We start from the raw sequence: 15,832 nt of genomic DNA, 5'->3' as shown, positions 1-15,832 counted from the left end.
GAAGGATAAAGACACACAAGTCCAGGAAGTTCAGAGTCTCAAACCAGTTGGTCCCAAAGAGGCCTACACTGAGACACATCAAAATAGAAATGATAAAGCTTAAAGACAAGGAGAGAATCCTAAAAGCCACAAGAGAAAAGCAGGTAGTTACATAAAAGGGAGCACCAATTAGGCTGTCATCTGACTTCTCAACAGAAATATTTCAGACCAGAAGGGAGTGGCATGAAATATTCAAGGTGATGAAAAGCAAAGACCTACAACCAAGGCTACCTTACACAAAGACTATAATTTAAAACTGAAGAAAAAATAAGAAGCTTCCCAGACAAGAAAAATCTAATGGAGTTTGTTAACACCAAACCAATACTGCAACAAATGTCAAAGGGGTTGCTTTAAGAAGAAAGAAAAAGAAAGAAAGAAAAAAACAAAGGAAAATAGTCTAACAATAAATGACACTAAAACCTCGGCAGGTATGGCTCAGTGGATTGAACACTGGCCTGTGAAACAAAGAGTTGCTGATTTGATTCCCAGTTAGGGCACATGCCTGGATTGTGGGCCGGGTTCCCAGTCAGGACCTGTGAGAGGCAACCAACTGATTAATGTTTCTCTCCTTCTCTTTCTCCCTCCCTTCCCCACTCTTTAAAAAATAAATAAATGAAATCTTTTTTTAATGGCACTAAATATGTCTTCTTGATAGATACGTGTTTAGTGCTTTAAATGTGAAATGGCTTAAATGGTCCAACCAAAAGACATAGAGTAGCTGAATAAGAAAACAAGACCCATATATATGCTGCCTCTAAGAGACCCACCTTAGACTGAAAGATACACACAGACTAAAAAGAAAGGGATGGAAGAAGGTATTTCATGCAAATGGAAAGGAATAAAAAGCTGGGGTAGCAATATTTATATCTGACAAAATAGACTTTAACATCAAAGGCTAAAATAAGAGACAAACTTCCCTCTTAGGACTGCTTTTGCTGTGTCCCATAGGTTTTGGGCTGTTGTGTGTTCATTATCATTAGTTTCTAGAAATTTCTTGATTTCTTCTTTGATGTCATTGTTAACCCATTCATTATTTAATAGCATGTTATTCAATCTCCATGAGTTTGGGTGTCTTTGATCTTTTTCTCTGAGGTTGATTTTTAGTTTCAAGGCATTGTGGTCTGAAAAGATGCTTGATATGATTTCAATTTTCTTGAATTTGTTGAGGCTTGTTTTGTGTCCTATCATGTGGTCTATCTTTGAAAATGTCCCATGTGCATTTGAAAAAACTGTATATTTTGCTTCTTTGGGGTGGAAAGTTCTATATATATCAGTTAAGTCCATGTGGTTTAGTGTGTTGTTCAATGCCTGTATATCCTTGGTGTTTCTTTGCTTTGGTGATCTGTCTATTGTTGATAATGGAGTGTTGAAGTCCCCTACTATGAGTGTGTTGTTGTTGATATCCTTCTTGTGGTCTTCTAGTATTTTCTTTATGTATTTGGGTGCTCCTATGTTGGGTGCATATATGTTTAAAGAAAACATCAGCAAGATGAAAAGGAAACCAACCATATGGGAAAACATATTTGCCAATGACATCACAGACAGGGGACTGATTTCCAAAATATATAAAGAGCTTATACGACTCAACATCAAGAAAACAAACAACCCAATTAAAAAATGGGCAAAGGACCTGAACAAACACTTCTCCGAAGAGGACATACAGAAGGTCCATAGACACATGAAAAAATGCTCAACATCATTAGCCATCAGGGAAATGCAAATAAAAACCACAATGAGATACCATTTTACACCAGTCAGAATGGCCATCATCAACAAATCAACAAGCAACAAGTGCTGGCGAGGATGTGGAGAAATGGGAACCCTACTGCACTGTTGGTGGGAATGCAGACTGGTGCAGCCACTATGGAAAACAGTATGGAATTACCTCAAAAAATTAAAAATGGAACTGCCTTTTGAACCAGCGACTCCACTACTAGGATTATACCCGAAGAATCTTGAAACACCAATTCAAAAGAACTTATGCACCCCTATGTTCATAGCAGCACTGTTTACAATAGCTAAGTGCTGGAAACAACCTAAGTGCCCATCTGTAGATGAGTGGATCAAAAAACTGTGGTACATTTACACAATGGAATACTATGTAGCAGAAAGAAAGAAGGAACTCCTACCATTTGCAACAACATGGATGGAACTAGAGAGAATTATGCTTAGTGAAATAAGCCAGGCAAAGAAAGAAAAATACCATATGATATCACCTAATACAGGAAACTAAAGAACAACACAAACAAAGGAACTAAATAGAACAAAAAGCAGAATAGCAGTCAATAGGGGGGAGGGGAGAGGGAGAGAAGGGGGATAAGTAAGGGAAGGGTTTAATTAAAGAGCCTGTATAAAAGACTCATGGACATAGACAACAGGGAGGGATATGATTGCGGGAGAGGGGGTGGGCTGGGTGGGGGAGAGAAATTGGGGGAAAAGGGGACAACTGTAATTGAAAAACCAAAATAAAAAAAAAAAAATTAAAAAAAAAAAAAGAAAAGAAAAAATGGAACTGCCTTTTGAACCAGCGATTCCACTACTAGGATTATACCCGAAGAATCTTGAAACACCAGTTCAAAAGAACTTATGCACCCCTATGTTCATTGCAGCACTGTTTACAATAGCTAAGTGCTGGAAACAACCTAAATGCCCATCTGTAGATGAGTGGATCAAAAAACTGTGGTACATTTACACAATGGAATACTATGTAGCAGAAAGAAAGAAGGAACTCCTGCCATTTGCAACAACATGGATGGAACTAGAGAGAATTATGCTTAGTGAAGTAAGCCAGGCAAAGAAAGAAAAATACCACATGATATCACCTAACACAGGAAACTAAAGAACAATACAAACAAATGAACTAAATAGAACAAAGAGCAGAATAGCAGTCAATAGGGGGGAGGGGAGAGGGAAAGAAGGGGGATAAGTAAGGGATGGGTTTAGTCAAAGAACGTGTATAAATAACTCATGGACATGGACAACGGGGAGGGATATGATTGTGGGAGAAGGGGTGGGCTGGGTGGGGGAGAGAAATGGGGGGAAAATAGGACAACTGTAATTGAAAAAGCAAAAATAAAAGATTTAAAAATAAATAAATAAATAAAGTAAGAGACAAAGAAGAACACTACATAATGATTAAGGGACAATCAAACAAGTAGATATAACCCTAGTAAACATTTATGCATCCAACATAGGAGCACCTAAATAAGTAAAACAAATCCTGATGGACATAAAGGGAGAGATGGACAGAAATACAGTCATAGTCGGGGATTTTAACACCCCACTGACTTCAATGGATAGATCTTCCAGACAGAAAACAAACAAGGAAATGGTGGCTTTAAATGATACACTAGATTAAATGGATTTAATTGATATTTTCAGAGCATTTCATCTCAAAGCAGCAGAATATACATACTTTTCAAGTGCACATGGGATGATTTCTAGTATAGACCACATGTTAGGACACAAAACAAGTCTCAACAAATTTAAGAAGACTGGAATCATATCAATCATCTTCTCTGACCACAATGATATGAAAATAGAAATCAGTCATAAGAAAAACACTGAAAAACACACAAAGACTTGGAAACTAAATAACACGTTATTAAACAATGAATGAATCAACACAGATCAAGGAAGAAACAAAAGATACCTTGAAACAAATCAAAATGAAAACACAACAATCCAAAACCTGTGGGACACAGGGAAAACAATCCTAAGAGGGAGATTCATAGCATTACAGGTCTGTCTCAAAAAAAAAAAAAAAAAGAAAAAGAAAAGAAAGGAAAAGCTCAAATAAACAATCTACCTTTACACTAGGGGTAACTTAAAAAGAACAAACAAAGCCCAAAGTGAGTAGAAGGAAGGAAATAAAGATCAGAGCAGAAATAAATGAAATAGTAAAAAAAACAAAACAAAATACCAATGAATCTAAGAGCTATTTCTTTGAAAAGATAAACAAGATTTACAAACCATTAACCAGATTCATCAAGATAAAAAGAGAGAGGACCTAAATAAATAAAAGCAGAAATAAAAGAGGAGAAATAACAGCTGGCACCAAAGAAATACCAAAGGTTGTAAGAAAATATTATGAACAACTATATGTCAACAAACTGGACAATCTGGATGAAATGGATAAATTCCTAGAAATGTACTATCTTTCAAAACTAAATCAGGAAAAATCAGAGAATTTGAATAGAGAGCTTACATCTAGTGAATATGAAGCAGTAATCAAAACACTCCCAACAAACAAAAGCCCTGGACTGGACGGCTTCACAGGTGAATTTTACCAAACATTCTGAAAAGAACTAGCACCTCTCCTTCTCAAACTATTTTAAAAATTCAAGAGAAGGGAAGGCTCCCAAGCACTTTTTACGAGGCCAACATTATTCTAATTCCAAAACCAGATAAAGACACTACAAGAAAAGAAAATTATATGCCAATATCCCTAATGAACATAGATGCTAAAAGCCTCAACAAAATATTAGCAAACTGAATACAACAATACATCAAAAAGATCAAACACGGTGACCAAGTGGGATTTATTTTGGGAATCCAAGGTTGGTACAACATTCACAAGTCAATAAATGTGATACACCACATAAACAAAATGAAGGATAAAAACCACATGATCATATCAATAGATGCAGAAGAAGCACTTGACAAAATCCAACAACAGAGACTTCCAGCCAAGATGGAGGCTTAGACGGACGTGCTCGGTCTCCCTCTACAACTAGAGAGGAATACAACTACTTCGAAACAAAGGATAACTAGAAATTCCAGAAAATAAAACTACACGGAAGCCCAACGTATGAAGTTATAAACCAGCGGCGCCCTTTGGGCAGGTAGGAGCAAAAGGGGGCGGTGCTGTTTGTGGTCGCACCAGGGACAGCGGCAGGGAGGACAATCCCGGCTGCAGTCGAACCCCCAGCAGCTCGTGACCCCAACGCTGGGGAAAGCAGCCACCACATCGCCTTGAACAGTGAGGCCCAGGGGGGCGGGAGGACGGATCCCAGTCTCCTAGCGGAATAACTGTGTGAATCCATCTTGGACCCCCGCCCCCAAAGAAAGCACCACAGGGCTGCGAAATAGGTCACGGACAGGCGCCGGTCGCTGGGTTGTGACGACAAAGCACCACGGTGCAGCGAGAAAGGTTGCGGAACGCGCCGGTCGCTGGGTCGTGACAAGTAGACAGGCACTGCCCCCTTTAGCCGGCCCAAGAAAACAAAATGCATCTGTCAAAATGAGGCAGACAACTATAGAAATCCCGGTGGCACAGCTCACCAGGCAACAGATGAGGAATCTGACAGATGAACAAATAAGAAACCTGTCAGAGGCTCAGTTCAGGGCCATTGTTATCAGGTGGCTTACAGAATTAACAAAAGATCTGGAAAAAGATGAGAAAGAAGCGAAAAACACTCATAACGAAAGGAACAAAACCACATATGAGACAGATGGTGAGGAAAAAAAATCCAGAGTTCATTTCAACAAACCGGAATATGGAGAAGGAACAAGCAGTCAACCAATGCAGTGAGAGGAAATGGGAAGCAACGATGAGAGGATCAGAAACCTCTGGGACAGCTATAAAAGGCCCAACATAAGAATCATTGGTTTGCCAGAGAGCGAGGAAGATGAACTAGAACTTGAAAAATTGAGTGAAAATATAATAAAGGAGAACTTCCCAGACTTGGGGAAAGAAATAGACTTACAGGTCCAGGAAGCACAGAGAATTCCAAAAAAACTGGACCCAGGGAGAACCACTCCAAGACACATTATAATCAAAATGTCAAAAATTAAAGATAAAGAGAGAATCCTAAAAGCAGCAAGAGAGAAGAAAAGAATCATGTACAAAGGGGTCCCAATTAGACTATCAGCTGACTTCTCAAGGGAGACCCTGCAGGCAAGAAGGGACTGGCAAGAAATATTCAAAGTAATGAAAATCCAAAACCTACAACCACGAATACTCTATCCAGCGAAATTGTCATTCAGAATAGAAGGGCAGAGAAAGTGTTTCCAGGACAAAATAAAACTGAAAGAGTTCATTAGATCCAAACCACTGTTATATGAGATGTTAAAGGGACTGGTTTAGAAAAAGGAGGATCAAGACTATGAAATCTAAAATGAAAACTGCATCACAAGAAACAACAGAAGCTAGGGAATTGAAACAAAGGCAAACTAAACAGGCAACGAGATTGGAAAAAGAACTATAGGTACAGGGAACATATTGGGGGGAGGTCAACAGGGAGGGGGAATGGGGAGAGGGAGGGAGATGATATAGGAATTAAGGATCATGGTAGGAGGGAATGGAATAGACAGAGGTTGAGAAGAACTATATGCACAACTAATGGACATGATCTAAAAGGGGGGGACAACTGGAGGGAGGGGGACCACCAGGTGGAGGGGAGCAGAGGGAAGGGAAATTGGGACAAATGTAATATTATAATCAATAAAAGACATTAAAAAAAATCCAACAACAATTTGTGATTAAAAACTCTCATCAAAGTGGGAATAGAGGGAACATACCTAAACATAATAAAGGTCATCTATGACAATATTCAATGGGAAAAAACTACAAAGTGTTCCCCTTAAATTGGGAACAAGACAGGGATGTCTGATTTCAGCTCTTTTAATCAACATAGTACTAGAAGTCCTAGCCACAGTGATCAGACAAGAAGAAGAAATCAAGCGCATCCAAATTGAAAAGGAAAAAGTAAAACTCATTATTTGCAGATGACAAGATACTCTACATACATAATCCCAAAGATTTCACCAAGAAACTACTAGGACTGATAAGTGAATTCAGGAAAGTAGCAGTATACGAAATTAATATCCAGAAATCAGTTGCATTTTTATATGCCAATACCAATCTAACAGAAAGGGAAATCTAAAAAAACCATCCCATTTACAATTTCCTCAAAAAGAATAAAAGGATGTAAAATACCTGTACTCAGAAAATTACAAGACACTGAAGAAAGAAACTGAAGATACAAATAAGTAGAAGCACATACTGTGCTCATGGATAGGAAGAATTATCATCATTAAAATGTCTATACTGCCCAAAGTAATGTATAGATTCAATGCAATTCCTATCAAGATTCCAATGACATGTTTTACAGAACTAAAAAAAATATTTCAAAAATTTATATGGAACCACAAAAGGCCCCTCCCCATAGCAACAGGGTTTTTAGAAAGAAGAACAAAGTTGAAGGAATCACATTACCTAATATCAAACTATACTATAAGGCCATAGTAATTGAAACAGCATGGTAGTGGCATAAAAACAGAAACAGATCAATGGAACAGAATAGAGAGCCTAGAAATAAACAAACTTTTAAATGCAATTAATATTTAACATTGAACAAGCACATACGGTATTCAATAAATGGTGTTTGTTAGGGTCAGAGACCCCATATTGCCTGCCCCTGAGTCAGGGCCTGGCAAAACAGGCTATGGGAGCTGTGTTCTCGGGAGCTGTGACCTGCAGACTCGCAGGACCTGGGCCACAGCCTGTGCCAAAACAAAGAGGGTCTGTGACACCACACACACACCCCATTACAAGGTTCCCCATTAACAGAGGCCACTAAGGCATAGCTTTCGCATCCTGCTGAGAATTGACATCCCGCTGTCCCTTCCTCTCTCCCTTAATCATTTCCTAGACAGCCATCTCTAATCAGGGGACACTGTTCTTCTGCAAACACCTATAACCCTGGACTCTGGAGCCAACCAGCAGGGTGACCTATCCCCCTGAGGGTTTGCTCCATGCCCTTAAAAATCCCCCTACTCCTTCCTTTGGTGCTGTACTCTATTGTTCAGACTCAGCCTGTCTGACCACAGTGTCTCCCTCTTAATAAAAACCCTTAATTGATAACAGTTATCAGGGGGGAGGGGGGAGAGAGAGAAGGGGGATAAGTAAGGGGAGGGTTTAGTCAAAGAACATGTAGAAATGACTCATGGACATGGACAACGTGGGGGGGGAATATGACTGTGGGAAAAGGGGTGGACTTGTGGGGAGCAATTGGGGGAAAATGGGACAACTGTAATTGAAAAATAATAATAAAAAAACAAACAAACAACAACAAAAAAACCCTTAATTGGACTTTTCTGGCTCTAGGTCCTTCCTTAGCCCCCTTGGCTACCTAACAGTGCTGAGAAAATTGGACAGATATGTGCAGAAAAATGAAACTAGACCACATTCTTACACTACACACAAAAATAAATTCAAAATGAACCACAGGCTTAAATGTTAGACCCCAAACCATAAAAATCATACAAGAAAATATAGGCAGCAAAATCTCAGACATAGCTCGTAGTAATATCTTATCAAATTTATCTCCCCAGGCAAGGGAAACAAAAGAAAAAATAAAGAAATTGTACTACATTAAACTAAAAAGTTTTTGCACAGCAAAGGAAAACATCAACAAAATAAATGCAACCCACAGAATGGGAGAACATATTAGCTGATACATCTGATAAGGGGTATAAAGAGCTTACAAAACTCAACACAAAAAACAGACAACCCAATCAAAAAATAGACAAAGGACCTGAATAGACACATCTCCAAAGACGACATACAGAGGGCCAACAAACATATGAAAAGATGCTCAACGTCACTAATCATCAGAGAGATACAAATTAAAACCATGGTGAGATACCATCTCACACCTGTAAGAACGGCTATCACCAAGAAATCAACAAACAACAAGTGCTGGAGAGGATGTGGAGAAAGGGGAACCCTTTTACATTGTTGGTGGGAATGCAGACTGGTGCAGCCACTGTGGAAAGCAGTATGGAGATAATTTAAAAACTTAAAAACTGGATCTGCCTTTTGACCCAGCAGTTCCACTTCTGGGAATATATCTGAAGGAACCAAAAACACTAATTGGAAAGAACATAAGCACCTCTATGTTCTTTGCAGCGTTATTTACAATTGCCAAGATATTGATGCAGCCCAAGTGTCCATCAGTAGATGCATGGATAAAACAACTATGAGACATTTACACAATGAAATACTACTTGTATATAAAAAAGAAGAAAGTTTTACTTTTGTGACAGCATGGATGGACCTGGAGAACATTATGCTAAGTGAAATAAGCCAGTCAGAGAAAGACAAATACCATACAATTTCACTCATGTGAAATCTAATGAACAAACTGAACTAACAAGCAAAGTAGAGACAGACTCATAGATAGAGAGCAGGATGACAGCTAAGGTGGGGTGGATAGGTGGTGGAGGGATTGAGCAAAAAGGAAAAAGAACTCATGGACATTGACGCCAGTGTGGTGATTGCTGGGAGGAGGGGGATATAAGGGGATTAAAGTGTAATGGAAAAAATTCAATAAAATCATTAAAAAGGATTAAGTCTAAGAAATGATGTGTAGAAGTTTCATAGAAATATCATACATTTTAAAATATTTTATTCATAAAATTTATTAACAGTCATTTTAAAAGGTCTTAGCTTAAAGTACAAAAACAGATGGTTGGCCATATTTGACCTGAAAATCATAGCTTCTTGATCCCTTTTCCAGAACAGTGGCTTTCAAACTTCAGCGTGCAACACCAGGAGGGCTTTCTAAAATGCAGATTTCTTAGCTCCACTCTCAAACTTTCAAATTTAGTAGGTCTGAAATAGAACCTGAAATTTTCATTTCTAATAAATTTCCAGTTGGTACTGTGTCACACTTTGAGAATCATTTCTGTAGAACAAAGTGAGAGGATGTGCTTTATCCAATATCAAGATTTACCATACACTATAGTAACTAAGATGGTATTGGTTCATAGATAGCAAATATACCAATGCAACAAATTGAACATCTAGAAATAGACCCACATATATATGGACTCCTGAAATATGACTGACATGGCTCTCCAAATCAGTGGAGAAACACAGCTTTTTTCCAATAAATGGTGCTCAAATGGATTTCAATATTGAAAAAAATGAAGCCTGACCCTAACCTCATTCCATACCCCCAAATCTATTCCAAGTTGGTTACAAATCTAAATATGAAAGTTAAAACAATAAAGATTCTCGGAAAAAAAATTATTAAGACCTCGTGGTAAGGAAATATTTCTTAATATACAGAAAGCAACTAACCATCATGGAAAATATGGATAAATTGGACTGAAGTAAATTAAGAACTTCTGTTCATCAAAAGACATCATTAAAACCCTGAAAGGCAAGCTACATGTATAATGCAATAGTCACTAGGCTTATGTGGTTACTGAACACAAGAAATGTGACTTATCCCAATGGAGATGGGCCATATGTGTAAAATTCACTCTGGATTTTTTTAAATTAAAAAATATGTTTATTGATTTTAGACAGAGAGGAAGGGGGAGAGAGAGAAAAAAAAAAGAACATTGATCAGTTGCCTCCCATTCTCACCCCAACTGGGGATCAAACCCATAACGTAAGTTATGTGCCCTGACTGGGAATGGAACCCCCAAACTTTTGGTGTATGGGACGATACTCCAACCAACTGAGCCATGTTGACCAGGGCTACACTCTGGGTTTTGAGAACCTAGTAAAAAATGTAAACTATCTCATTAATAATTTTATATTGATTACATGTTGAAATGAAAATATTTTGGATACATTGTGTGTGATGGTTAATTTTATGTGTGAGCTTAACTGGGTCATGGGGTGCCCAGATATTTAGTCAAACATTATTCTGAATGTCTTTGAGGGAGTTTTTTGGATGAAATTAACATTTTAATTGAGAGACTGAGTCAAGCAGATTGCCCTTCCTAATGTGGATGACCCCATCCAATCAGTTGGAGTCCCAAATAGGACAAAAATGTTGACCCCCGGAGAGTGAGTGGTAATTTCCTCCTGCCTGACTGCTGGGATAGGATATCACTGTTGTCCTGCCTTTGGACTCTAATTGAAACATCAGTGCTTCTGGGGTCTCAATTCTGCTGGTTTTATGAACTGGAACTATACCATCAGCCCTCGTGAGTCTCCAGCTTGCTAACTGCAGATCTTGGTACTTGTCAGCCTCCATCAACATGTGAGCCAATTCCTCATAATTTCTCTCCATATATACATTTCTGTCTGCTTCTCTGAAGAACACTAATACATTGGGTTAAATAAAATATATTAAAATTAATTTCACCTTTTTATTTCTGGCTTTTTAAAAAATGGCTACAAGCAATTTTAAAATTACACATGTAGCTCATATTTTACTTCTATTGTCCAGAACTAATCTAAAATATACAAATAACCCTTATAAAACAATAAAAAAGACAGACTACCCATAAGGTAAATGGCAAAAGATTTGAACAGGAACACCACAAAAGAGGAAATCCAAATGGCCAAAGAAAATATGAAAAAGATGCTCAATCTTAGTAATCAAGGAAATGGAGATTAAAATCACAATGATGACAAAAAATAACAAACATATAAGAAAACAAACCACCATGAATGAGTCAGCAGAAATAATAAATAACAAACTTATATCCTCCAAACCCTTCAGATATTGGAATTATCTGATGTAGGATGTAAAGTTACTAATGTAAGGAAAATATTTAATTAAAGGAAAGAACTACAAAAACAAGCAAGCAACAACAGACAATCAAAATGACCAGGTAGACCTATATAAGAGGTAAACAGGACTTTTAGAAATAAAAATATAAATTACTGAAATTTAGAATTCAATAAATTCATTAAATAAGTTAATCAGAAAATTGGGCACTGAACACAGAATTAGTTTATTGGAAAACAGGTCTAAGGAAATTATCCAGAATGCAGCCTTAAAGATGGAAAGCATTAAAAAGGGATAAGAGAGCCCTGGACAATGTAGCTGAGTTAGTTGGGCATCCTTCTGCAAGGCAAAGGGTCGCCAGCTCAATTCCCCAGGCAGGGCACTATGCCTGAGTAGCGGATTCTGTCTGTCCCAGTCCCAGGTAGGGAATGTGGAAGGAGGCAACCAATCGATGATTCTCTCTCACATCAATATTTCTCTTCCTCTCTTTCACCCTCCCTTCCCTTCTCTCTGAAAATAAAATTTAAAAACCTTTTAAAAAGTAAAAAAGAGAGATAAGAGACATACAGGATACATTGAGAAGCTCTATCTAACATGTCAAATTTAGTTCCAGGGACAGAGAAGAGAAAGAATGGAAAAGAGTCAATATTTGAAAAACAAATAATGGCTGAGAATTTTCTAGAAGACATGAATGCACATGCAAATGAATCACTATCATCTACCAAACAGGGTAAATAAAAACAAGTCCACACTTCTCCACATTGAAACTGCAGAACACCTGCTGCCAAGAGTCGTTCTTACATATAAATAAGAGAGGCAAATTAGATGATCTGTAATGGAACAAAAATGAAGCTAACAGCAGATTCTTTAGTGAAATAATGGAAGCTGGAAGATAGTGTAATAATATTTTTGAAGTGTTGAGAAAAAATAATCAGGCAGCTAAGAATTGTGTGACTACAAAAATATTTTAAGACAGGGTTAAAACAAAAACATTCTCAGTTAAGGAAAACAAATGTACACCAATAGACCTACACCAAATAAGTTTCTAAGAGATGCACTTCAGAAGGAAAGTAAATTAACTGAGAGAGAAGCTCCGAGATGCCAAAAGGAATAGTGAGGAAAAATTTTGCAAATATGTAAATTAATCTATATTTTGTATAAAATAATTTGTTCATTTAGTCAGCATGTATTTAGAATTTGCTGTAGTAGGCTGAATAATATTCACCTAAAGATACCAGGTTCCAATCCTTGAAGCCTGTAAAATGTCATTATATTTATTTATTTATTTTTGAAAGTTTTTTTAAAACAAACTGCTGTATGATTCTTTTTTTTAATTATTTATTTATTTATTTGTTTGTTTATTTATTTAGGAGAAAGAGAGGGAGAGAAACATCACTGTGTGGTTGCCTCTCACTCGAGCCCCCAACTGGGGACCTGACGTGCAACCTAGTAATGTGCCCTGACTGGGAATCGAACCAGCGACACTTGGCTTGCAGGCCGACGCTCAATCCATTGAGCCACAGCAGCCTGGGCTCATTTTATTTTTTTATAAAGGAGAGGGGGCTGGCTTGTGTGGCTCAGTGGATTGAGCACCCACCTGAGAACTGAAGGGTCACCAGTTTGATTCCCGGTTGGGGCCCAATGCCTGGGTTGTGGGCCAGGTCCCTGGTGAGGGGCATGAGTGAGGCACATTGCTGTTTCCCTCTTCTTTCTCTCTCCTTTCCCCTCCCTCTAAAAGTAAGTAAATTAAATCTTTTTTTTAAAAGGGGGGGTTGCCAATGTGATTAAGGATTTTGAGATGAAATTATCTTGGATTATCTGGGCCATCACAAGTGTCCTTATAGGAGAGAGGCACAGAGAGATTACAGACAGAAGAATGGGAAACCATGTGATGGAAGCCAACTCAGAGAGAGAAGATGCTACATTCCTGACTTCAAAGATGAAGGAAGGAGACAGGAGCCAATAAATGCAAGAAATGCAGCTCTGAATATTGGAAAAAACAAGGAAACAAACTCTCCCCTAGAGTCTCTAGAGAGAATGTGGCCCTGCCAACATATTGATTTGAGCCCAGTGAAATTGATTTCTGACTTCTGGTTTGTGGAACTGTGAGAAAATTTCTGCAGTTTTAAGCTACTAAATTTGTGGTAATTTGTTACAGCTGCCACAAGAAACTAAATGCACCTACTATGGCTGGACATTGCTCTAAGTGTTTGAGATACATCAATGAAGAAAACAAAGGTCTCTGCCTTAATGGAGCTTAAGCTCCATATAAACAGTGAAATTGCATAGTATGCTAAAAGGTAGCATGTGATATGTGAAAAAGGAAAAAGAGCAGGATGTGAGAATTCCGGGAGTTCGTGTGTCATGGGGTTGGTGAGCAAGTTACTTTTATTTAATTTATTTTTAAAAATATTTTATTTATTTATTTTTAGAGAGGGGTAGGGAGGGAGAAAGGGAGAGAAACATTGATGTGAGAGAAAAACATTGGGTTGCCACTCGTAAGTGTCCCAACTGGGTACCAAACCTGCAACCCAGGATTGTTCCCTGACTTGGAATCAAACCAGCAACCCTTTGCTTTTGGGGGATGAGGCCCAACCAACTGAGCCACATGCACACTGGTTAGGGCTCAAGTTGATATTTTAAATAGAGTGGCTATGGTAAGCCTCATTGAGAAGGTGGTGTTTGAGCAAAGACTAATGTTTTAATTTGATGTGTTTATTTTTTAAAAGAGGGAAAAATTAAAATATTGGACAATATGGTGTAAATTGGGAGAGGGGTGATCAGAATTAAAGTGTTCTAACATCCTTATATTAATTGGGAGAATTTAGATATTAATTTTCAACTTTGTTAAACATATATGCTAACTTATCAAAGTTAATTAGTAAAAGAATAGAAATTGAATATATAATTTGCAAATAGGTAGTGGGGAAATTGGAATAAAAACAAAAAAATTTCAATTTTTGAAGCTGAGGAAGGAGAAAAAGCAAAGAAAATTGAAACAGAGAGCAACTAGTAAGATGTCAGAAACAAATACAAATAAATATAACTACAATAAATGCAAATATACTTAACTTGTCAGATAAAAAGACATATTAGTCAGATTAGGGAGTAAAAGGGAAAATCCAGCTAATATGGAAGAGGCACACTTAAAATATAAGGATACAGATTTCTGAGAGTTAAGCAATGAAGAATTATACCAAGCAAATACTAACCAAAAGGCAGAATAGAATTTAAAATGCATTGTTAGGGACTGAGAGGGTCACTGCAGAATGATAAAAGGTGGGTGATTGTAAGGCACCCTTCTCAATTATTGGTAGTTTAAAATTAAACTGACAAAAAATTAGTAACATACAGAAAATTCAAAAAACCTACTTAAACTTGGTAGAAAACCGCTGCTATGAATGTTTATGGACAAGTCTTCTCATGCACATGGAGCAAGAGTTTTTCCAGGATGAGGGTGGAATTGCTTGATCATAGGGTTTGCACATTTTCATAAAACACTGCAGATAGAAATCAAATTCCATGTTCCCCTCTCTGGACCTTATTTTCCTCCCTCTTTCTCCAGAGATTACCACTATCTTGAATGTAGTGTTTATAATTTTAAAACAGTTTTTAAATTTCACTATTTCAAATGTATATGTGTGCTCAAGTGCTCTTAAATATTACATTTTTTATATTTTAAATTTAAAAAAGAATTTTAAATATTTAATTTTAATAAATTATTTAAAACTTGTATATCATACTGGATGTGTATCATCCTGCTCCTTATATTTTCACTTATCATTGTTTTAGAGATTTATCTGTGTTGATATAGTACCGATTCATTCATTTTTAAATATTTAAAAATATATCACAATTTATTCGAGCTGTTAAACAGTTTGTTTTGATTTGTTTTACTAATTCCCAATGTTATAGAAATAAACATTTCTGTATATTTCTCTTTGTATATAGTGAGAGAATTTCTCTAGGATATATATCTAAGAACACAATTGCTCAGATATGATATGGACACCTTTGACTTCACTAAATATCACCATATTCTTTTTCAAAGTACTTATGCCAATTTATATCCTCACCATGGATGAGTTGACATTGTTTACCACCACCATCATCTAGTGCTGTGATTTTTCCATTTTTTAATCAACCTGATGCATATGAACTAGTACCTTTTTGTTTTATTTTGCATTCCCCATTATAGAATTATACCATATGCAGCCTTTTGATTCTAGCCATTTGGGTTGACTCTTCATATTATTGGGTTTGCCTATTCTTATTATTTGCTAACTTTTGAGTTGCCTATTTTTCTTACTGAC

This window comes from Furipterus horrens, unplaced genomic scaffold (assembly GCF_987537825.1).
Source record: "Furipterus horrens unplaced genomic scaffold, mFurHor1.1.pri manual_scaffold_17, whole genome shotgun sequence".
In the NCBI taxonomy this organism is placed as follows: domain Eukaryota; kingdom Metazoa; phylum Chordata; class Mammalia; order Chiroptera; family Furipteridae; genus Furipterus; species Furipterus horrens.
Note: the sequence above shows the minus strand (reverse complement) of the source record.